This window comes from Danio rerio, chromosome 9, assembly GCF_052040795.2.
Source record: "Danio rerio strain M-AB ecotype USA chromosome 9, GRCz13ab, whole genome shotgun sequence".
Classification (NCBI taxonomy): Eukaryota; Metazoa; Chordata; class Actinopteri; order Cypriniformes; family Danionidae; genus Danio; species Danio rerio.
This window is the reverse complement of record NC_141029.1, coordinates 58858705-58884184: the sequence shown is the minus strand read 5'-3', so window position 1 is coordinate 58884184 and position 25480 is coordinate 58858705. Positions and strand designations below refer to the sequence as shown.

At 44.4% G+C, this 25480-nt stretch overlaps 1 long non-coding RNA gene across 1 annotated transcript in view; it reads left to right on the top strand.

Annotated features, from left to right (window-relative positions):
- The first annotated feature begins 11801 nt into the window (after window positions 1–11801).
- LOC147842490 (uncharacterized) overlaps window positions 11802–25480 on the top strand; it is a 30584-nt gene continuing 16905 nt past the window's right edge. Inside the window, exon 1 of the long non-coding RNA XR_015500030.1 lies at window positions 11802–12119. This is a non-coding gene — a long non-coding RNA (uncharacterized LOC147842490). The remainder of the gene's footprint in view (window positions 12120–25480) is intronic.

Here is a 25480-nt window from a genome sequence, read left to right as displayed (position 1 = left end):
TGCTCCGACACAGAGGAAATATCCAGTGAGCGGCAGTTCTGTGGGCGCAAATGCCTTGTTGATGAGGTCAGAGGTCAGAGGAGAATGGCCAGACTGGTTCCAGCTGATAGAAAGGCGACAGTAACTCAAATAAGCACTCGTTACAACCAAGCTCTGCAGAAGAGCATCTCTGAACACACAACACGGCCAACCTTGAGGCGGATGGGCTACAGCAGCAGAAGAGCACACCGGGTGCCGCTCCTGTCAGCTAAGAACAGGAAACTGAGGCTACAATTCACACAGACTCACCAAAACTGGACAATAGAAGATTGGAGAAACGTTGCTGCTCTGATGAGTCTCCATTTCTGCTCACACATTCAGATGCTCGGCTCACAATTTGGCCTCAACAACATGAAAGCATGGATCATCCTGCCTTGTATCAGCGGTTCAGGCTGGTGGTGGTGGTGTAATGGTGTGGGGGAGATTTTCTTTGGGTCCATTAGTACCAATTGAGCATCAACGCCACAGCCTACCTGAGTATTGCTGCTGACCATGTCCATCCCTTTATGAGCACAGTGTCTCCATCTTCTGATGGCTACTTCCAGCAGGATAACGCAGCATGTCATAAAGCTCAATCATCTCAGACTGCTGAACATGACGATGAGTTCACTGTACTCAAATGGCCTCCACAGTCACCAGAGCTCAATCCAATAGAGCAGCTTTGGGATGTGGTGGAACGGGAGATTGGCATCATGGATGTGCAGCCGACAAATCTGCAGCAACTGTGTGATGCTATCATGACAATATGGAGCAAAATCTCTGATCTCTCTACTGCATCCATACATCTCTGACATAACTCACATCACTGATTAATAAAGTCATCTGGAATGAAGAAGAAAGCTTCAGCAGGATCCCAGAGTTCATCAAGAGTCTCTGTGTTCATCTTCAACACCTCGTCCTTCATCAGTTCAATAATGTTCACATCTGGTGACTGGGCTGGCCAATCCTGGATCACTCTTTGCTTTTAGGAGCTTTGATGTGGAGGCTGGAGTATGAGCAGGAGCGCTATCCTGCTGGAGAATTGTCCCTCTCCTGTGGTTTGTAATGTAATGGGCAGCACAGATGTCTTGATACCTCAGGCTGTTGATGTTGCAGATCTCTCACACACCCCCATACTGAATGAACCCCAAACCATGATGTCTCCTTCACCAAACTTGACTGATTTTATGTGAGAATCTTGGTCCATGCTGGTTCCAGTAGGTCTTCTGCAGTATTGGTAAATCCACCTTCTGACACTTTTACACATCAACTAGAAGACCAGTTACTATCTGCTGCTCTAACAACTAAGATCCACCACAAGACTTCTGTCAGGCAGTGCACAATCCTGATGCTTTTAAATATCAAATAAAAGAAGAATAAGACTAGAAACTCTCAGAATAACAGGGTGTGAGAGGAATAGGGAATAGGGGGGAGAAACTGAGAATAGAACACAGCCAGAGCTCTACTTCCAACTCAGAAAACTAATCTTCTCCACACGCTGTTAATGACACGCCAGCAAGTGCCAAACACAGAAGTGTGTGTGTGTGTGTGTGTGTGTGTGTGGTCTCACCTCCTCTCCAACATTGTCACACGCTTGTTTCTTCATCTCCAATTAGCCAGAAGAAGCTCTGAATATAGCAGTGCGTCAGATGTGTGTGTGTGTGTGTGTGTGTGTGTGCGTGTGTGTGTGTGTGTGTGTGTGTGTGTGTGTGTGTGTAGCACTGGAGATGAGCAGAGGATCGCTCTGATGATCAGTGTGTTATTGATCAGCTCTGACGCTCAGCATGAACTCTTCTGTTTCTCCACACTCTGCTTTGGCTCAGAGAACTCTTCATATTGAGAAAGGCCAGCTGTATGATGCACAGTGTTGAGGAGTAACTACTGACATGTAATTTAACTGCAAAACAAGCATAACAGCAATGCGTTACAGATACTGAGAAGAAATGTGTAACTGAATTACAGACACTTATGGAAATGTTTAAGATTACAGATGGGTCACATCTAAACATGTTGACTAATGTTAATCTGTTGCTTTGCCTGTGTGTGATATGCACCATGCCGTCTGCTGAGGCCATTGTTGCACCCTCAGCTCGTTCCTGCAGTCCCAACCACCTCAGCCAATCACCAGTCACCACACATGTGAACCGTCACCTGAATACTAACAGCCCGCACCTGCAACCCCGATCCTGAAAAGCCTCACCTCCTGCAGTCACTCACGGGCTGGAATCATCATCAGATGTCTTCCTCATCGGCTCTCCTGTTATCTCCAGTGCTCCGTCATGCATGTCCCCTTTTCTCCTGTGGATACTAAACAACGTGTTCAGGGGAAGTGTCTATCCGCTAAGTCGTGATGTATCAGTGATGTGTGGAGTACTGTTTCCAGGTCCAAGTCGCTACTCATTGAACTGGACTGGACCATATTGAACTTTGCTTCCCCACTCACCCGCTTCAGCATCAGTTGTTGTTCGGCTTGAGTGAAGATGTGACCTAAAGTGCAGCTGTTCTGATGCTTTTGATTGGTTTTCTGCTTTGAATTTGAGGCGCATGCTGAGAGCAGCTACTACGACCAGTCTGAGACCATGGTGAGTAAAACGCATTTAATTGCTGGAAATGAAAAATAATTTCTCAAATTTCTTTAAAACAAGCACATCATTGTTTTTCTTGTGAAATTCCTAAACAGTTTGATGTGTCACATGACCCTCTTCCTACTGAAGAAACTTAAGTTGAATACAAGATGGCCGACTTCTAAATGGTTACCACCCATCTTGAAAAGTTTGCCCCCTCACATATACTAATGTGCCATAAACAGGATGTTAATATTCCCAACCATTCCCATTTATTAAGGTTTATCCATATAAACAGCCCACCCTGTTAATACATTATGTAGTGTCATTCAATAATGAAGAGTTGTAAATATATAAACAATATAATGCTCATTCCTCAATATTTCCCTTTACTATACATTACCATAGCATTTTAAATGTGTAACAGCTGGGTTTTTGCTGGATTTTGTGTGTTAGCTGTTATATTTCTATAATGTGTGATGATCCCTCGATCTCAGCTCGCATCTCAGCCTGCCTGTCAGACATTTCACACTGGATGAGAGATCATCATCTTCAGCTGAACCTCACGAAAACAGAAATGCTTGAAGTTTCTGCCAACTCGACTCTACACCATAACTTTTCAATCCAGATGGACGGGGCAACCATTACTGCATCCAAAACGGTGAAAAGCCTTGGAGTAACAATTGATGACCAACTAAACTTCTCTGAGCACATCTCTAGAACTGCTCGATCTTGCAGATTCACACTCTACAACATCAGAAAGATCCGACCCTTCCTATCTGATCATGCAGCTCAACTCCTTGTTCAAGCTCTTGTTCTCTCCAGACTGGACTATTGCAACTCTCTACTAGCCGGGCTTCCAGCTAACTCTATCAAACCTCTTCATCTGCTCCAGAACGCAGCAGCACGAGTGGTCTTTAATGAAGCTAAAAGAGCACATGTCTCTCCGCTGCTCATCCGTTTGCACTGGCTGCCAGTTGCTGCTCGCATCAAATTCAAAGCTCTGATGTTTGCTTACAAAGCGACTTCTGGCTTTGCTCCTTCTTATCTGCTCTCACTTCTGCAGATGTATGTGCCCTCCAGAAACTTGCGTTCTGTGAATGAACGTCGCCTCGTGGTTCCATCCCAAAGAGGGAAGAAATCACTTTCCCGAACTCTCGCATTCAATCTGCCCAGTTGGTGGAATGAACTCCCTAACTGCATCAGAACGGCAGAGTCACTCACTGTCTTCAAGAAACCACTAAAAACTCAACTATTTAGTCTCCACTACACTTCCTAATCTGCAATTGCCTCTCTGGCTCCACCGCTAACTGTACTACAGAAAAATGACTAATGTTCTGCTTCTTGCACTTCACACACCTGAAACTTGCCTACAGCACTTCTTCATTGTTGCTCTTATAGTTGTGTAAATTGCTTCCTTGTCCTCATTTGTAAGTCGCTTTGGATAAAAGCCTCTGCTAAATGACTAAATGTAAATGTTTCAGTTTGGTACAGCATATTAAGTACAGCAGATAAATGACTGGTCAGTTCTGCCTCATCTGTTTCATTGATCACTAAGATGTGATGGACTTGGATTTAAGTTGCTTCAATTTAAAACTGAAAATTGCAAAAAAAAAAAAAAAGCCTAGATGTATTTTTTATTGCGAATGCCACAGATGTTGTTTTACAAAGCTGCTGCCCTTCCAGCTGCAACCCAGTACTGGGAAACACCCACACACTCATACACTACGGCCAGTGTAGTTGATCAGTTCCCCTATAGCGCATGTGTTTGGACTGTGGGGAAACCGGAGCACCCGGAGGAAACCCACACCAACACGGGGAGAACATGCAAACTCCACACAGAAACACCAACTGACCCAGCTGAGACTCAAACCAGAGACCTTCTTGCTGTGAGGCGAAGATGCTGCTCACTGCGCCACCGCGTCGCCACTTTAAAATGAAATGAATAAAATCTTAATGGAAGTGCAGAGAGATGTTGAGAGTCTAACAGTGAACAGAGCTGCTGTGTGCTCACTCCTGCGCTGATGCAGGTGAAAATATCCATTAGAAACTGTAATCTGTAAATCTATTACATTTCCAAAATCACCTCCCCAACACTGAGGACACACACACACACTGTTCTCCACTCCCCCCACAAACAGATCTACTCATTAGTCAAATACTAAACTCATCTACTCACTAGTCAACAGCTTCACGTGTTCTTCACATGTTCTCTGTGTTCTTCACATGTTCTCTGTGTTCTTCACGTGTTCTCTGTGTGTTCTTCACATGTTCTCTGTGTGTTCTTCACGTGTTCTCTGTGTGTTCTTCACATGTTCTCTGTGTTCTTCACATGTTCTCTGTGTTCTTCACGTGTTCTCTGTGTGTTCTTCACATGTTCTCTGTGTTCTTCACATGTTCTCTGTGTTCTTCACGTGTTCTCTGTGTTCTTCACGTGTCCTTCAAGTGTTCATTGTGTTCTCCACATGCTCACTGTGACAATTATGGGCTGTTCTGTGTCCCCGAAGCTCAGGTGTGGTCTGTCGGTGTGTGTGTGGTGAAACCCTGCAGCTTCAGACGTCCTTTACTGATAAACTGCGCAGCACAGGACCTGAAGGAGAGCAGTGAAGGTGATTCCTCAGTGGAGCTGAAAGCACAGGAGAACCGCAGAGGTTACAGAGGAGAAACAGCGCAGGAGAGCTTCAGTACACCAGCCTACTCCACACACTCTCATTACATCTGTGTGTGTGTGTGTGTGTGTGTGTGTGTGTGTGTGTCTGCACAGCTCTAGTTAATGAAAATATTGTCACTATGAATTTATGGTTTAAGTGAAAGAATGGAAGCTGTGTGATTCAGCATGAGGTTGGAGTGTGTTAGAGGACACACACACACACACACACACACACACACACTGGTGTTTGAGGGTCTCCTGGCCTGAAGTAAAGGGTCATTCAGTCCTGCAGAGTTCACATCTGTGCAGCAGCAGAGTCCGGCGGAGGGCTAGAGCTACACACACACACACACACACACACACACACACACTCACACACACACACACACACACACACACACACACAGCTGTATTGCTGTAATAATGATCATGGTAACTGTATATACTCATTCACTCTGTTCATTCATTTCCTTCAGCTCAGTCTCTTTATTAATCAGGGGTCGCCACAGCGGAATGAACCACCAACTATTCCAGCATGTTTTACACAGTGAATGCCCTTCCAGCTGCAACCCAGTACTGGGAAACACCCACACACTCATACACTACGGCCAGTGTAGTTGATCAGTTCCCCTATAGCGCATGTGTTTGGACTGTGGGGGAAACCGGAGCACCCGGAGGAAACCCACACCAACACGGGGAGAACATGCAAACTCCACACAGAAACACCAACTGACCCAGCCGAGACTAAAACCAGAGACCTGAGTGCTGTGCCACAGTGGGACATATGCTGTATAAGTTGGTGGTTCATTCCACGGTGGTGGCCCCTGATTAATAAAGGCACTGAACCAAAAAGAAAATGAGTGATGATCTGCAGACTGAAGTGCAGCGCTCCAGCAGGAAGTAGCCGAACTCACACAGGAAGTGTGACAAAGTTTCTTGTGAGTGTCAGTCGAGAAGAGAAAGCCAGATCTCTCTGTCCTGCAGCTGATGTGCACACACACACACACAAACACACACACACACACACACACATACTTCACCTATTCTTTAGCAAGCTGGCAACTGCAAGACATCTGATTGGACGCCTTATCACTGCGGCGACACTGCAGCTGCACTATATTCATAACCCACACAGAGAGAATGCCGGAGCGAGTCAATCACACTGTGTGTGTGTGTATGTGTGTGTGTGTGTGTGTTCAGGCCTGTGTGATTACAGGTCTGTGAGTGTGAGTGTGTGTGTTCAGGCCTCTGTGTGTGTTTTCGGGCCTGTGGTCTGCAGAAACACAAGGACACACACACACACACACACACACACACACACACACACACACACACACACACACACTTCAGGGGCCCAAAGCAAGATGACATTTGAGAAAATCCATCCTGGCCTTTGGAGAGTTCGACTCACGGGAATGAAGAACAATTATCAGCACGAGCGCAGTGTGAAGCGTCCGCTACTGTGTGTGTGTGAGTGTGTGTGTGTGCGCACACCAGAGACCACAGAAACAGCAGAGCGTCATCATCACACACAACACCTCCTGAAGAGCAGTGTGATCTGTTTCTGCACTGATATGAAGCAATAATACACAAAAACACACACACACACACACAAACAAACGCACACATACAGAGAAACACACACACACACACGCACTCATACAGAGAAACACACACACACACACACCGCAGGAGCTCAGTGCAGAGGGGTTCTACACTCGTGTTGATTCTGTGTTCAGCGTTCTTCATCCTGAGGTCAGACATGATCCTCTCCGCTAACCTCTACAATCAAACCTCCATCCTCAGATCTGTTCTCTCTGTGTGTGTGTGTGTGTGTGTGTGTGTGTGTGTGTGCGTGTGTGTGTGTGTGTTGTAGCCCACTCCGGCAGACACACACACACTCGGATGCGGCAGTGTTTGAGTGGCTGTAGTGTAGGTGTTGGTGGTGTAGATGTTCAGAATAGCCCTCCGCTGTCTCTCCTGCTTACGTAAAGCTGAAGAGCGTCTCAAACAGCGTCCAGCAGAGCAGATCCCTGACCGTGGAGTAATGAAGCGCAGCACAAACACAGCGGAGTACTGAACAGAGGAACGGCTTTACCTGTGCTGAAACAGCAGACCCCGGATCAGCAGCTGTCCATCTGTGTGTCAGAAGGAGCACTCACGCTCAGATCTCTATCTAGAACAGCCTGTAGTGAGGCTAGGTAGATCTGAGTGTCATCAGTGGTAGGAGATTTGGTTCTTTCTCATTATTTGGCTCAGAGGGAGCATGTAAAGGTTGAACAGGAGAGGTGCCAGAATCGAGCCTTGTGGGACTCCACGTGTCATGAGTGTCCACCTCCACCTATGGTCACCTATACTGACATGGTAATCCTTCAAGCATGCCCGTAGCCAGGGGGGGTTCGGGTGGTTTAAACGAACCACCCCCCACGGCTGAAAGGTCCAGATTTTGTCCTTTTAATTATTTTATGTAATTTAATTTTATATAATATATTTATTATATAATTAATACAGTATATTTATATTCAATATATATTGTAATTAAGTGTAATTTGAAATAACTCTGGACAGTAATTCCCGTCACATCTGTGTTTTTGAGGCTGCTTGTTCACTTCATTCGTTTTATTCTGATCGGATATAAACCCGATCGCTCAAACCAATTCAGAAGGTGATCTGGGATGCATTCTAGATGAAACTGGACAGGTTTAATCATTTTTTGGCCAAAGTTAATATAAACAAAGTAAATTATGACCTGGAGAAAATCCGCCCTGCACCTGTAACACGTGTAGGTGCACTTCTACAAACAAAACATGTTTACTATAAGCATAAAGCATGTTCTTTTCAACCCTGTAGCCAGGGGGGTTTGGAAGACCCACCGCTCACTAACAAAGGTCCATAATTTGTCCCATACATGAGCTCAATTGTCCTATTTTGACTGCTATGCCATCATAAATAATAAAAATAATCCATCAAAAAAGTCTTTAAGACCAACCCGAGTCTGTCGGCTGTTGCTTCGACTATAATCTGATGTAAGAGAAGTCTTCTTTCACTATTGTATAGTTTTTAAACAGAGAAAACATTTTACAGGTAACTTTATTCTAAATCTTGGACCTTATTACTTATATAAAAGAGCAATAAAAAGGTGAAGCAGCAGAAATGGACCATATTAAATTAATTTATATATAATATATATAATATATATTTTGGCTATTGTTGATATCTAGGGATTTTCAAATGTAGCCTACTTTTTTTTTACCAAAGAGGCTAGAAAAATTCTGTAGAATTCATTATTATTGTATTATTATTATATTTTAATTAATATTTTTTGTGGAAATGGTGAAAAAAAGACACAGTTGCATGTTCTGGCCAGTATGTTTTTTGTCTAATAAATGATAGTAGGCTACAGTTTAAAACTTTAACAGATTGCTGTTTTTTCCTAAGTTTATATGATGAATAAATTTGTATTTAAAAAAATTAGTCTTGTTTTAATTTTTCTTTATTGCAAATTTTTAGGAAATATTTTTAGTGCATCAAAAAGTGTGGTTATGATGACATCCGACTAACTAATTCAGCAAAAAAAGTACTGCTTAAAATGACACTAAAATGCAGTATTTAAATCTCAGTTAAAACTGAGGTGTATAATTGCAAAAAGGTCCACCTTTTGAGAAAAGAGAATCAGCCCTTTCACCAGGCTGGCTATGGGCCTGTCAAGGTATGATCTGAATCATTTAAGGATCGTGGCAGACAGCCCAACCCAGTTTTCCAGCCTATCCAGAAGTGTGCTGTGATGGACAGTGTCTAATGCAGCATTATGAGTTTAAGCTAGGTTGCGCCAGCGTCCTCTCCCTCCAGCCACCACACACTCTCCCGACCGATGTATGAGTTTATTCTGTTCAACTCTAAAGAAGATATGCTGAAGAAAGCTGGACACCTGTAACCGGTGATTTCAATAGCATTTGTTTTTTCCTTCTGTGAAAGTCAATAGTTACAGGTATATATATATATATATATATATATATATATATATATATATATATATATATATATATATATATATTAGTGTTGGGTTAATGCGAGACTCTTATCGAGCGATTTTAAAAAAATATGGCCGTTAATCTATTCTCAGAGTTGGGTTGGGAGCTGGGTCTGTTCTACACACACTGTCAAGACTTTTATCTTGATATTTTAGAGCAGATGTATACCTGACCGGTGAGCCGTCTGACAAAACAGAGCCCTTCTGAATCTGTCACTTACTGGAGACACGACTGACTACACTTACATGGACATCTGTAGTCTAGTTATCCGCCTTATGGACAATAATTTAATTATTTAATGATTATTTGGGTTGCACACATATTCTGAATGCCTTCGGCAGAAGTCAAATCAGCCATTTTAATCTAGATTATTTGCGAGATTAAATTTATCTATGCCCACCTATATATATATATATATATATATATATATATATATATATATATATATATATATGTATGTGTGTGTGTGTGTGAGCAATATCACACTCGTAGCAGTGAGATATGGCTGTATATCAGCACTGGTGGGAGGCGTGCGTCCCACTGGCTTCCCACCAGTGCTCATATACAGCCATATCGCACTGCTGTGAGTGTGATATTGCGTTTATACAACAGTTCAACATCACAATCATGTATATAAATAAGAAAATCAAACACAAAAAAAGTCTAAAACCCTTTTTTTTATTAGGAACTACTTTCTTCCACCATTCATTCACATCTGCAGCTGTCGTCAGAACAGCAGAAGCCGTCACTAATTCACCAACGTCACTGTAGAGCTGGTGTTTGAATGACTCTCTGTCTACAGTGATGATAAAACTGCTGATTTTGCTCACACTTTAAGATTATAAGGCTGAACGTGACATGAAATGCCCTCCATCTACAGAGATATCTTCTAACAGTGTTACAGTCTACAGCAGGGGTCTCAAACTCGCGGCCCGCGGGCCATTTGCGGCCCTTAGTGCAATGTTTTGTGGCCCGGGCCGACCGCTGTACACTGACAGAATCAGCGGAGCGGGGAGAGAGAGCTCTCCCCGCTCCGCTGATTCTATCCGTACACAGCGGTCACTGGCATTCCCCGCCCGCCGTGTAAACAAAGGGGCGGGCATGCCGGTGACGTCACCACGCACCCCGCCCCTTTGTTAGACGCTGTGACGGGCGGGAAGTGACGGGAGGGAACTCGCGCCGGCCAGAACCAAGGTAAGCTGTTCCCGCCCCTGCCTGCCACTTAGCTACCTATCTGCAGCCTGCCACCTACCTAGCTACAGTCTGCATCTTATATATATTATAGGTAGATACAGACTGGTACAGACTGATGTGACTGGAGTGGGGTGGGGGTGTTTTATTTATACATGTATATATATATAAGATTTGTGAGAAGAAGCGCTGTCAAGTCTCTGGCAGCAAGAAGTAGGCAAAAGATGCCATGTTCAGAAGAACTGTTCATAATCTTCACTCAATGTTCTATTAATGTCCAGGACACTTCATGTTCAGAAGAAATAATTAAAACTGTTAATGACATTTGAGGACTTTTATTTGTGAAATCCCTTATGCGGCCCAGCCTCACCCAGACTTTGCCTCCTGCGGCCCCCAGGTAAATTGAGTTTGAGACCCCTGGTCTACAGTATTTCTCTGTTGCAGTCAGGATTTCACAATAATTAACCCCGAAAATAACAATGAATCCACTAACGTTACCAGACTGCTGTTGTGTTTGCGATAAGGAGAAACACTAAACACGTGCGAACTTTGCTTATTTCAATCTGCCAACACAACACACATTCCTGATATGGAGCGGATCGGTATAAATACAACTCTACAACATTCAGGAGAGACATCATCTAACCTGCCAACATGTCTCTGAAAACCCGGGGAGGGGGTGTTCGGGCCAGGGTGAGGTTGAGAACAGTAGGATGCAGCGAGTTTTAGGCGGCCGCTTCGATCGGGTACTGTACCAAAGTTGGCAACCCGGGGGTGTTTAGTTTACAGACTGTACCAAAGAGGGGGGTGGGCGAACTTACGGGAGATTTTTCAGAATGAAATAAAAACAGGATGTTTGCGGGAGACTGGTCTGAAATACGGGATACTCCCATGAAAAACGGAAGTGTTGAATAATGATTTGATCTGCTGTAGTTAGAAATCAGACTGTTATATCTTCTAAGCGTATGGGCTTATATGCAGTTCTGTCGCCATCTTGCGGATAGAAAGCGTCAACTGTCGCCGACGAACTGTCTCTCAGAAATTGTAAATATTTTAAAATAAGCACTATTCTAGCAAATAAACTGCATAGTTGCCACCTAAACCACTACATTCTCCACTAAAAAAGCCTCAAAAGTACATTTTGTTGTGTAACAGCAGTGATATTTGTCAAACTGTAGTGTCTGATGTTGCCGGCTGTATGTGGACGGAGTAATACACAAAGGGTAAAGAGGCTGTATGGATACTGTTGTGATGTGTGTGTTTATATATATATATATATATATATATATATATATATATATATATATATATATATATATATATATATATATATATATATATATATACCACAGTTCTGTCTGGATTAAAAGTGCCTACTTTTAAAATTTGGGTTGTGTGGGTAGTGAAACACCACTTATTTTTTTAGGACTACACCACTGCTAGCTCAATTTAGGCTAAAACAAGTTGTGTAAAATACATCTATTATGCAATATGAGAAAACATACATTTGTTGTTTTATTGATCTGACATCTGCGTCCTTTAAAGAGGCTGACGGTCACTTGAGCTGATGGTGTCAGTCTGATGTCGACAGTAAACAGAGCTCATATAGACAGCTCTTCTTTCAAGATTGCTGGAGATTGGATGGAGATTTGACTGTGTATAGATGTACAGGGATGTAGGAAATTAAGACCCACAACACAACACTTCAGTCAATGTAGGAGTCTTTAAGCCCGCGCGGACCCCTGTTCATCTCCAGCTCTGCTTCCTGTAGCGCCTCTAAGGTTAGCGTGAAGGTGTTGGTCTGGATGTCTTCCACAGAACTGTTCAGCTGTTTCTGTTTTTATCCCTCCGCCAGGATGCAGTGTCACAGCAGCGCTAACGTTCTGCTGGATGCCATTGCTTCACAGCCGCCGCTAATCATCTGTCTGAGCTGAAATAATGGCGATGCTAGCGACTAGCGGTCACTTCCTGTTCCTCTTCCTCCTGCTGATGCTTAAATATGAATGCAGATGTGGCTCCAGCAATCACACTTTGGTTATGTTCTGGTTTCAGGAGTTTCTACACACACACACACACACACACACACACATCAGCTGGAGGTTTCTGACACCGTGGTGCATTAATGACCAGCAGACGGACAGAATGAGCCGTCCGGGACCACATTAATGACTAGCGGCGCTGCTGTTATCAGTGCAGAGATGCTGCTGACAGGAGCAGTCACACACACACACACACACACACACACACACACACACACACACACACACACGTATCTCCTCATGCTGTCCTCCCTCACAGAAACTGTCTGAGATGCGCAGCTCATTTACAGGTCCTGCAGAGCTGCTGTTAGCGCGCACAGAGAACTCAACACACACACACACACACACACACACACCTGTAGAGTCATCAGCGGCTGACTTCACACACACTTACATTCATGCAGAAAAGGGGATTATCAAGAGAGCGCAAGCTTCATAATCTGAGGGTCGTGTCAACACCGCTGGGGGGAACAGCCCAAACCCCTCTGTAGACTGTGTATTGCGGGCGGATACGAAGAATGATCCAGCTCAGCTCCTCTGAGTTCCTCCAGCTCCTCTACACTGTGGTTTGTGTGGCAGCAGCTGAACACTGAAGTTCCAGTTAACTCGACAGAAAAAATGCAGCAAGACCGGCGGGCAGCGGGGCTTGCAGAGGACACTACTACGACGCCCCTCGTTGGTATATGCCAAGTTCCTGCTGTCACAAAACGGCCGCCACCATTCCACCCCAGCATATGAGGGCCACCTCCAGTCCACCAGCTCACAAAGTGGCCACAACCGGCCCTCCAGCTCACAATATGGTCACCGCCAATCAAACCAGAGCGACTTCAGCTCCACACTCAAGGCCCTCTGAGTTCCACGCTCCAAGCCCTCCACAGCTCCAAACTCCAGGTATCCCCCCGCTGCATGGTCCTGGCCCCCTGTGCCTACCCCTGTTCCGCCTCCGCTCCAGCTCCCTCCTGGTTTGTATTTGGAGCATCTGGAAGCCGCTCTTTGAGGTGGGGCTCTGTCACAATCACCAGTGATCTAATCCTTACAGAGCTGGTAAAAACACAGACTGCTAAAGAACTACAAATCTGCTGTGTCGGGGACTACAGATCCAGTCAGGCATTCACACGCACACACCTGTTCCAGATCATGATTGATTACACTCACAGCAGGAGCTGCTCAAAGACTGATTACACGGTCTATAAAGACACATTGTTGCCCTGCTGAAAAATCCAGCTTAAACCAGCCTAGGCTGGTTGGCTGGTTTTAGCTGGTCGACCAGGCTGGTTTTAGAGGGGTTTTGGCCTCTTCCAGGCTGGTTTCCAGCCATTTCCAGCCTGGTCTATCCAAGCTGGGAGTCCAGCCAAAACCAGCTATATCCAGCTTAAACCAGGCTGGTCAAGCTGGTTTTAGCTGGATTTGGCTGGTAGTTTTCCAGCCTGACCAGCTAAGACCAGGCTGGAAATGGCTGGAAAACAGCCTGGAAATGGCCAAAACCCCTCTAAAACCAGCCTGGTCGACCAGCTAAAACCAGCCAACTAGCCTAGGCTGGTTTAAGCTGGATTTTTCAGCAGGGTGCTGAGTCTTGTTGAAAAGTTTTGTGAGCGATGCATTTTTCGTCTTGCTGTGTTTTTGACCCTCGCCTTGTTTGCTTGTTTATGTTGCCTGCTTCCTGCCTGTTCGCCTGTGTTTTGACCACGTCTCTGGGTTTCCCGTATACATCTGTTTGGCCCAAGGTTGACCGTTGCTTGCCTGACGACTCAATAAACCTGCATTTGGATCCGCACTCCATTGTCAGCGTCCCGTCCACATTCCAGCGCACACTCAACATGTATTTATGCTAATTTCATGATGTGAAACGCATATAATAGGTAAATGAAAACAGCTGATGTCGCATACAGTGCTCAAAGAGTGTTTATCATTCATTCCAGACACAAGACTGCCAACATTACCATCATTCAAGCCAATTCAATCATTAATAAAGATCAAAAAAACTCCACATGGACTGATGGAACTCTCTGTACAGGTTTATTTGAGACTTTATTGACATTTACACTGCAGGGCTCATTACAAAGTTGAAAAACAGTCCATGTATGAGCATCTGTTTCAATTAAACGTGAGCTTTCTCTGATAAACATGTCAAAACAGACGTATTGTGGATGTGATTAATCTGTGCTCGGCACTAAAATAGACATAATTCATGCGCATTTCCTTAACATTGATGCGATGTGTGTATGTTCAGCCGTGTGTGTGTGTGTGTGTGTGTGTGTAAAGCGGGTCAGTTCAGAGCGCTGATGAATGTGAAGCTCTTGAATAGCTGCTGTTATCTGCATCCGCAGCACGAGAGATGCAGCAATGCCCTCCAATCACGCTACGTCCAGATTACGCTAATCCAATAGTCCTCCTGCACGCCGCCCTCCTCTTCCCTGGCACCTTTCTAAAGCAGCATTCACAGCGCTAATGAGATTACAGAGACGAGCGCATGCGGCACTGCAGGGACAGTTTCAGCTGGAGCATCCATCAGATCAATCACACCGAGTCTGGCAGTCTCCGAGCGCCATCGACCGCACATCGGCATGCGTGGAAACGTGCGAGCGCTGTTCCTCTTGGAGGGTGAGATTGGTTTTGGACGTGTGTGTGTGTGTGTGTGTGTGTGTGTGTGTGTGTGTGTGTGTGTGTCATTAGGGGCTGCCGGATGACTCTGCGGCCCACTCACACACATCTCGTCCTGTGAAGAATGGCATAATCCTCCTGGGCCGAGTCAAAAGCGGATGGATGGTGGGTGGATGGAGTGGAGAAATGCGTGGAGGAGGATACAGAGCGCACGGTTTGATGCACACACACAACTCAGAGAGGTGTGTGTGTGTGTGTGAGATGGAGAAGGAGGAGCGGACGGGTGTTCATGCGGAAGCGCTGTGACTGAAATAGTTGCGTGTGGCATCGTGGGTCAGTGGATTCAGCACGCTAACCACCGCCAGTATAATCAGAAGTTTGCATCATTGATTCGGTTATTTCCATATCAGTGTTGAGTTACTTTAACAGGAGAGATTGCTAGTTGCTTCATTTCTCCATTACTGACTGATATTGCTTCTCCTGTGTCGGCGTAGAAAGATAGAAAGAGCATCACAACTGAGATAAACAGAGGATTTAAGTGTTATTGCTAGCATGCACGCTCAGCGTCCGCCACTTCAGTCTTTTATTTGTAGCTCTGCTTAAAGATGGACATGTTGCCCTAAACTGATTCAGTGTCTCTTCATTCTCTGCACATTTCTCTTTTGCTGTATATGTGCTGTGATGTTCAGTGGATGGGGATGATTGGGAGGCCATGATGGGTAAGGGCTAATGGAGGGAGTTTGGCCAGGACACCCGGGTTACACCCCTGCTCTTCACCAGAAGAGTTTTAAAGCAAGCAGAATATTCTGCCAATGAGGGAAGCAAAATAATCTTATGTCAAAGAGAAAAACGAGATTATTTTGATTTTCCCACTGGCAGATTATTTAGCTTGTTTCAAGGAAAACTCACTTAATGTTGGCATATTATTTCTTAAAACAAGACAATATGTTTTGCTTACCTAGAAAATGCTTCTTGATATATTTAGAAAAATATCTTAAAAAAAATAAAATAAAAAAAAACAAGACAAAAATCAAAGAAGCATTTTTTTGCAGTGAACACACACAGATCTCAGATCAGTCCATCCAGACATTTTAATCTGATTCATGAACTTGTTTGAAGAACTAAATTAGCCAGAGACCAGTTATCAAGATGAGTTCTATATAGACAAATTTAGCAATTTTGTTTTTTAAGCATGACAATAAAGCATGAACGCCGTTATGAATGTATTAAAACATGTGCTGTTTGTTGTCAAATTTATAATAATGGCAAAAAAACAAACAAACTAGTTTGTGCATCTCCTGACTGGCGTGTGCAGATATGCAGATATTTTGGGAAAGTGTGATGCTGGAAAATCTCAGATCTGAGGCCTATCTAGCGCTTCCCCCAAGCCCTACACCTTTAAGAGGAAGAGAATCGGGACACCCTTGGCCCTTTACATGAACATGCAAAATGAGTCTTACTGTAGCTCTGCTTAAATATGATGCACAAAACTGACTTACAGTCTCTTTATTCTCTTCGCATTTCTCTTTTGCTGTAAAAGTGGGTCACAGTTGTCAAAAGTAAAGGTTTCCTTGTGTTAATGCAGGCATGCATGCTCAGCTCAGATGGAAAAAATAACACAAAAGTAAAGTAACGCACTAATCTCCTTATAAACTAACTGAGCAACAGATTCAGTTTCCTTTTTTTAAAGTAGCACAAGATCCTGATGCATCACCTTCCCCAACACTGTTCTCCATTACTGGAATCAGTCTGTATCTGACAGATCATGGCAGAAAAATGACTTGATTTTAAACACTAAACGCAAATAATTTAGGACTGAATATAATAAATAATCATGAAAAATAGGAGATGCTTTATTATATGGTATATTTCTCACTAATGGACCATTAACTGTGAATTTTATCTCAATAAACTCTTAATTTGCTGCTTATCAATAGTTATCAGGGCAGTAGAGTTGGGTTTACTGGTAGGATTAGAGATATGCGATGCGGAATATACGCTTTATAAGTGCTAATAAATAGCCAATATCTTAGTAATAAACGGGCAATAAGCTACTAGTTAATAGTGAGAACTAGTACTTACATTAAACTGTTATTGTTCTTGACTGCATTTAATAAACCCGTGCACAACTGTTCAGACTGGAGGTCACACACGCTACAGAGAATTATTGAACACAAGAGTTACAGTCAGTCAGAAGATCAACATTTACTTTAGGCTACAGGTGTTGACTGAAGCGTTTCACACAGGCGACAGCAGAGCATGTACAACACAAGACAAAAGACAGACAGAGAGAAAACGGGACAATCTTCAGTGAGACAGAAGTAAAGCTGGAATATTGCTGAGAAATATCAGGGAATATTTAAATCAGGACTTAAACTAGAACATGCACACAAAACTGATTATCTGATGCCGTTATGTCTTCTCTTTTCATTCATCATTTCTTTACTTAATTATAACTGCATTGTTTTGTCTAGTCTGCTGCATGTATCTTGTACTTCTGCAGTCTTCATATGTTTGTAAAGTGCTTCGAGATGCCTCTATTAAAGGCGCTATATAAAGTGAAGTGTAATATTATTGTTATATTGTAGTGCGCTGACACTCGTCCGGCTGTGAATCTACCCATATATCCAGCACTGAGCACAGTAGAGTCGTCTATAAATACACTCAGCTCTTCACTGATGGTCAATTACCTGCTGCGATTCCCGAGAGTCAGCGATGAGACCACAAATCAATTTACACATCGCTCCGCCATTCTCTGCTAAACCAAGACCTCCATCCCTCCTTTCATCTGCTCTTTTCATCCTGCTCTGCTCTTTGAAGAACAGCCTCCTGCTTTCATGAGCAGATCCTAAAGAGGAAAAACACAAACATGGACACCAACAGGCCGCCGCCGCTCGGGCGTTTGATGTTGCACCAGCTCCACCTCAACCAAAATATACATGTAAATATTCATCAAATATTCATATTAAAGCAACGGGGAGGGGAATTAAACAGAAAAGCTGATAGAAATGAATTATCATTTTTTAAATGTATCTAAAATCAAATAAACAGACGGATGATTCTACTAATGTGGATAGATTATTGTCTTCATTTCAAAACACAAATCAACTGAACTCAAAAATGATGTTTGTGTGTATTTATGGACATTTTGTCTTGAAAACAGAAACTCAAAGACTTCCGCTCCGCTATCGTCAAATCAGCCACTATAAACTGATATATCGTCACCTGTTTTTGTCAACTCTGTTAACATCAACTCTGTTACCATCAACTCGGTTAACATCAACTCCGCCAACGCCAACTCCGCCAACGCCAACTCTGCCTTTGTGAACCTCATCACTGTCAACTTCCTTACCGTCAACTGCCATTGTCAACTCTGGCACCGTCAACTCGGCCATCATCAACTCTGCCACAGTAAACTCTGCCAGTCAACTGTTACCAAAGAGCATCAAACATCAAGTTTCCGTCAACTCCGTTTCAGTCAACTCCATCGTCAAGTCCGCCATGAATTCCACTCCATCAACTCCACCACCGTCAACTCTGCCAACGTCAACTCTGTTAGCATCAGACTTCAAGTTACAGTCAACTCCACCATCATTGACTCCACCACAGTAAACTCCACCAATCAACTCTGTTCTCGTCTACTCCACCACCATCAACATCAACATTATCATTTCCATCACCGTCAATCCTGCCAAAGTAAACTCTGCCATTGTCAACTCTATCATCTCCGCCTTCATCAACTCCGCCACAGTAAACTCCACCTTCGTCAACTCCGCCACAGTAAACTCCACCTTCGTCAACTTCGCCATCGTCAACTCCACCTTCGTCAACTCCGCCACAGTAAACTCCACCATCGTCAACTCCGCCACAGTAAACTCCACCTTCGTCAACTCCGCCACAGTAAACTCCACCTTCGTCAACTCCGCCACAGTAAACTCCACCTTCGTCAACTCCGCCACAGTAAACTCCACCTTCGTCAACTTCGCCACAGTCAACTCCGCCATCGTCAACTTCGCCATCGTCAACTCCACCATCGTCAACTCCACCATCGTCAACTCCACCTACATCAACTCCACCTTCGTCAACTTCGCCATCGTCAACTCCACCTTCGTCAACTCCGCCACAGTAAACTCCACCTTCGTCAACTCCGCCACAGTAAACTCCACCTTCGTCAACTCCGCCACAGTAAACTCCACCTTCGTCAACTCCGCCACAGTAAACTCCACCATCGTCAACTCCGCCACAGTAAACTCCACCTTCGTCAACTCCGCCACAGTAAACTCCACCTTCGTCAACTCCGCCATCGTCAACTCCGCCATCGTCAACTCCGCCATCGTCAACTCCGCCATCGTCAACTCCGCCATCGTCAACTCCGCCTACATCAACTCCACCTTCGTCAACTCCGCCATCGTCAACTCCACCATCGTCAACTCCACCATCGTCAACTCCACCTTCGTCAACTCCACCTTCGTCAACTCCACCTTCGTCAACTCCACCTTCGTCAACTCCACCTTCGTCAACTCCACCTTCGTCAACTCCGCCATCGTCAACTCCGCCATCGTCAACTCCACCATCGTCAACTCCACCATCGTCAACTCCACCTACGTCAACTCCACCTTCGTCAACTCCGCCATCGTCAACTCCGCCATCGTCAACTCCGCCATCGTCAACTCCGCCATCGTCAACTCCACCATCTTCAACTCCACCATCGTCAACTCCACCATCGTCAACTCCACCTTCATCAACTCCACCATCGTCAACTCCGCCATCGTCAACTCCGCCATCGTCAACTCCGCCATCGTCAACTCCGCCACAGTAAACTCCACCTTCATCAACTCCGCCACAGTAAACTCCGCCATCGTCAACTCTGCCACAGTAAACTCTGTTCTCCTCTGTTCTTGTCAACTCTGTTACCTTCAACTCCACCACCATCAACTCTGTTATCATATCTGCCACTTTCAACTCCACCATGTAAACTCCACCACTCTCAACTCCGCCACCAGGATTTCTGCCACAGTCAACTCTGTTACCTTCAACTTTGTTCTCATATCTGTCACTGTCAACTCTGCCACAGTCAACTTCGCCATCGTCAACTCCGCCATCGCCCACTCCGCCATTATGGACTCTGCCAACGTCGACTCCGCCATCGTCGCCTCAGCCATAGTCAACTCTGTAATGGTTTAAAAAGTGTGACAAGTTAAACAACAGTAAGTAACAGCATCACACGCTCCCCATCACATTAACACACTGAGTGATTTATATAATAGTTGATTGAGTTTAGTGTGAATCACACATCTGTTTCAGTCTCATTCCAGTTGAGGAAAAATGAATGGAAAATGCCTGAACTGTAGCCGCAGTTCTCGATTGAGTCGTATGATATAAATATATATGATATAAGATAAGAAATGAACCCGTACTGCAGAGTTTCAGCAGGGGTCACTGAGGTTAGCGGCATCATAATGCTGGATATCAGAGCTCAGATGAGACTGACGGGCAGCACAGCCTCATGGGTAATGAGGAGCCTCTACACACACACACACACACACACACACACACACACACACACACACACACACACACACACACACACACACACACACACACACACACAGAGGTGTAAACGCTCCTCCATATTCAGCAGTTTGCAGAAGTGTCTTCATCTGGAGCTGCTGATTGTAGCTAAGAAATGTAAGAGCACACCTTAAAGTGCTCATCAGCCAATCAGAATCCAGCATTCAGCCTCCTAAAAGAGTTCAACCCCCTGCATTAGTGGCATATGTGAGTGTGTTTAGGTTTGTAAACGTGGTCCAGAAGTCAGAATGGAGATGTAAGTGTCTCTGAAAGTGTCAGAGTGTTTCAGAAAGTGCTGATCGAGTGCCGTTTTCACACACAACTCTGTCTGAAAGTTCTCAGAGGTGTCCATGCTATGGGTAAAACTGCCGTGTTGAAGCTGGGGTCAGAAAAGGATGACAGTAACTCAAATAACCCAGCGAGATCTGCAGAAGAAGAAGAGGAGGAGACAGCGGTGATGCACAACATCCTCAAATGTGGACACGGGAGAACGGCTGAGTGTCCATTTCTGCAGCACTCAGGGTTTATTCTCATCGCTCAGCTGTAGAAGACTGAAACATGTTTAAAGTGGAGTTATAGCGTCACACAGCTCAAATACACCTGTACATCACACCCTACAGGATTTCCTGAATAAGACTGTCTAAAATGATGAGTTAGAGGGAAATTCTGCAGCACTTCATTTATTAATGTGCTGTAAAAATACAGACACGTTCACAGATTTCATTCCTTATACATGTTTTGACCTGGAGAAAAAGCCATTATTTTAAACTAAATTTAAAGTGTTGCTGAAGGGAGAGATTCTTTCATCTCTGCTCATAACAGTGTTAATAACTCATCTCTAATAGCTGATGTGTTCCTCTTCTCCATGATGACAGTAAATAATATTAGACTGGATATTCTTCAAGACACTAGTGTTCAGCTTACAGTGACATGTAAAGGCTTCACTAGGGTAATTAGGGTAAAGTTAGGGTAATTAGGCAAGTCATTGTATAACAGTGGTTTGTTCTGGAGACAATCCAACACTAATATTGCTGAAGGGGCCAATAATATTGAGCTTACAATAGTTTTTTTTTTTTTTTTTTTAAGTAAAACCTGCTTATATTCCAGCCAAACTAAAACAAGACTTTCTTCTGAGGAAAGAATATTATAGGAAATACTGTGAAATTTACAAAACTCTGTTATGCCGCAGTCAACTCCGTTATAATGCTGTCAACTCTGTTATACCATCATAAACTCCATTATAATGTCATCAACTCTGTTGTACCCTTGTCAACTGCGTTTTGTCGCCGTCAACTCTGTTATACCCCCATCACCTCCTTTATAATGTCATCAACTTCGTTGTATCGTCTTCAACAACGTTTTGTTGTCAACTCTGTTGTACCATCATCAACTCTATTTTGTCGTCGCCAACTCCATTACACCACCATCAACTTTGCTATATTGTCGTCAACTCCTTTATAATGGTGTGAACTGTTATAATGGCACCATTTCTGATGTGCTGTCGTCAACTCTGTTATAATGTTAACTGTTATATCGTCATTAACTGTTTTGCTGCCATTAACTCAGTTTTGTCGCTGTCAACTTCATTATACCATCCTCAACTCTGCTGTTGAATATTATAGGAAATACTGTGAAAGTTTCTACCTCAGTTGAACTCCACTCTGGAAATGTTTGAAACGGAATAAAAGAATGACAGGAGGGTGAATAATGTTGACTTCAGCTGTAAGAGTTCAATGCATTTATCCTGTAAACGTGTCACACTTCACCCTGCATGCAGGATCACAGCCTGCTCCTCAAACACAGTGAATTAATAATCACACACACACACAGACGCACACACACTGTAGAACACACACACACACGTCTGACAGTGTGTGTGAAGAACAGAGAGTGGCAGAGGAGGACAGAAACACCGACACACACCGCGATCTGCTGCTTTGTGCTGGAGAAGATAAACGCAGGGCTGCGTGGGCTGATCCCGGAGGAGCGGAACAATGCAGGAGTGTGTGTGTGTGTGTGTGTGTGTGTGGGAGGACGGCTGTGTGGAGCCCTGGAGAACGCATGCTTTAATGGGACATGAGCCCGGAGCCCTCAGGGGTCCCGCAGAGGAGCTGCACTGAAGGCCAACCGGCGGCGGTTCAGCAGAGCTGGAGCTCCACACCGCAGATCAATAACGACTGCGGAGGAACACCGGGCCATGATGGAGAGCTGGAGCTCTCACAAATCACTGCTGTTCTCCAGCCCTCGCACCCTTTACTCTTCTCCAAAAATCCCAATTACTGGCTCTTCCTGAAACATGATAACTTAAAGAGTCCTGATAAACCTACACCAATACCTGATTAATGATGTGTCGACCCTGTTCCTGCGAGAGTTCAGACAATCTCTCTTCACTTTAGAACAACAATAAAATGATGAAAATACATAAAACTGTTTAAGACATGTGTGGAGCTCTGAGGTTACACAACCAACTCTGTTGTACCAATATCAACTAAGATTGATACCCTCGTCAACTCTGCTGTACCCTCGTCAACTCTGCTGTACCCTCGTCAACTCTGCTGTACCCTCGTCAACTCTGCTGTACCCTCATCAATTTTGTTGAACCCTCGTCAATTCTGCTGTACCCTCATCAACTCTGCTGTACCCTCGTCAATTTTTTTAAACCCTCGTCAACTCTGCTGTAACCTCGTCAACTCTGCTGTACCCTCGTCAACTCTGCTGTACCCTCGTCAACTCTGCTGTACCCTCGTCAATTTTGTTGAACCCTCGTCAACTCTGCTGTACCCTCATCAACTCTGCTGTACCCTCGTCAACTCTGCTGTACCCTCGTCAATTTTGTTGAACCCTCGTCAACTCTGCTGTACCCTCGTCAATTTTGTTGAACCCTCGTCAATTCTGCTGTACCCTCATCAACTCTGCTGTACCCTCGTCAATTTTTTTAAACCCTCGTCAACTCTGCTGAACCCTCGTCAACTCTGCTGTACCCTCGTCAATTTTGTTGAACCCTCGTCAACTCTGCTGTACCCTCATCAACTCTGCTGTACCCTCGTCAACTCTGCTGTACCCTCGTCAATTTTGTTGAACCCTCGTCAACTCTGCTGTACCCTCGTCAATTTTGTTGAACCCTCGTCAATTCTGCTGTACCCTCATCAACTCTGCTGTACCCTCGTCAAATTTGTTAAACCCTCATTAACTCTGCTGTACCCTCGTCAATTTTGTTAAACCCTCGTCAACTCTGCTGTACCCTCGTCAACTCTGTTAAACCCTCGTCAACTCTGCTGTACCCTCGTCAATTTTGTTAAACCCTCGTCAACTCTGCTGTACCCTTGTCAACTCTGTTAAACCCTCGTCAACTCTGCTGTACCCTCGTCAATTTTGTTGAACCCTCGTCAACTCTGCTGTACCCTCGTCAACTCTGCTGTACCCTCGTCAATTTTGTTAAACCCTCGTCAACTCTGCTGTAACCTCGTCAACTCTGCTGTACCCTCGTCAACTCTGTTAAACCCTCGTCAACTCTGCTGTACCCTCGTCAACTCTGTTAAACCCTCGTCAACTCTGCTGTACCCCCGTCAATTTTGTTAAACCCTCATTAACTCTGCTGTACCCTCGTCAATTTTGTTAAACCCTCATCGACTCTGCTGTACTCTCGTCAATTTTGTTAAACCCTCGTCAACCCTGCTGTACCCTCGTCAATTTTGTTAAACCCTCATCAACTCTGCTGTAGCCTCGTCAATTTTGTTAAACCCTCATCAACTCTGCTGTAGCCTCGTCAATTTTGTTAAACCCTCGTCAACTCTGCTGTACTCTCGTCAATTTTGTTAAACCCTCGTCAACCCTGCTGTACCCTCGTCAATTTTGTTGTATACTTGTCAACTCTGTTATACCCTCGTTAAATCTGCTGTACCCTCGTCAACTTTGCTATACCCTCGTCAACTCTGTTGTATCCTTGTCAATTTTGTTGTACCCTCGTCAACTCTGCTGTTCCCTCGTCAACTCTGTTTTACCATCGTCAACCCTGTTATATTGCCAACTGTTTTACTGTTGTCAACTCTGTTACACCCTGCTCAACTCAAATGTACTATTGTTAACCCTGTTTTACCATCGTCATTTCTGTTATATTGTCGTAAACTCTTTTTTTACCGTCGTCAACCCTGTTTTACTATTCTCAACTCTTGTTTTATCATCGTCAACTCAGTTTCAACATCGTCAACTTTGTTCTACCACTGCCAACTCCTATAGCGTCGACTCAGATATACCGTCAACTCTGTTATGGTTTGAAAAGTCTAACAATAAGTCAGACAACACGGCTCTTGCTCTTTTCTGGCCATACGTGTGTTTCTCTGAGAGTTTCGTCTAATTGCTGGCTCGGGCAGCAGACGGTGGATCGATGGAGCTGGTGTCTGCGTCATGCCGGGTCACGACTCCCATCTGAAATGCCAACATTTACACTGGCTCAAACCCCAGCAGGCCGTCTGCGCCGCCGCCTCATGATTGTGTGAATCCTCCAGATGCCGCAGCGCTCGTGTTAATAGTACAGGTGCAACAGTTCATCAATATTAAATGAAGCCATCAAAGATAGCATGACAGACGCTTCACGTATACTGGAAAACAGGAATGCTCTTCTGCAAATGCACTATTTTTATACTACAGGACTGCAGAGAGCACAGTTCTGATTGGCTGATGAGCATTCTAAGGGGTTCTGAGTTTAGACTGATTAGAGTTATTTCACAGCTACAACAGTCAGAAATCCCATCAGAACACTACAGGAGGTGAAGGAGATGAGGAGGACAGTGGTGTACACACAGGAGATGTTTGAGG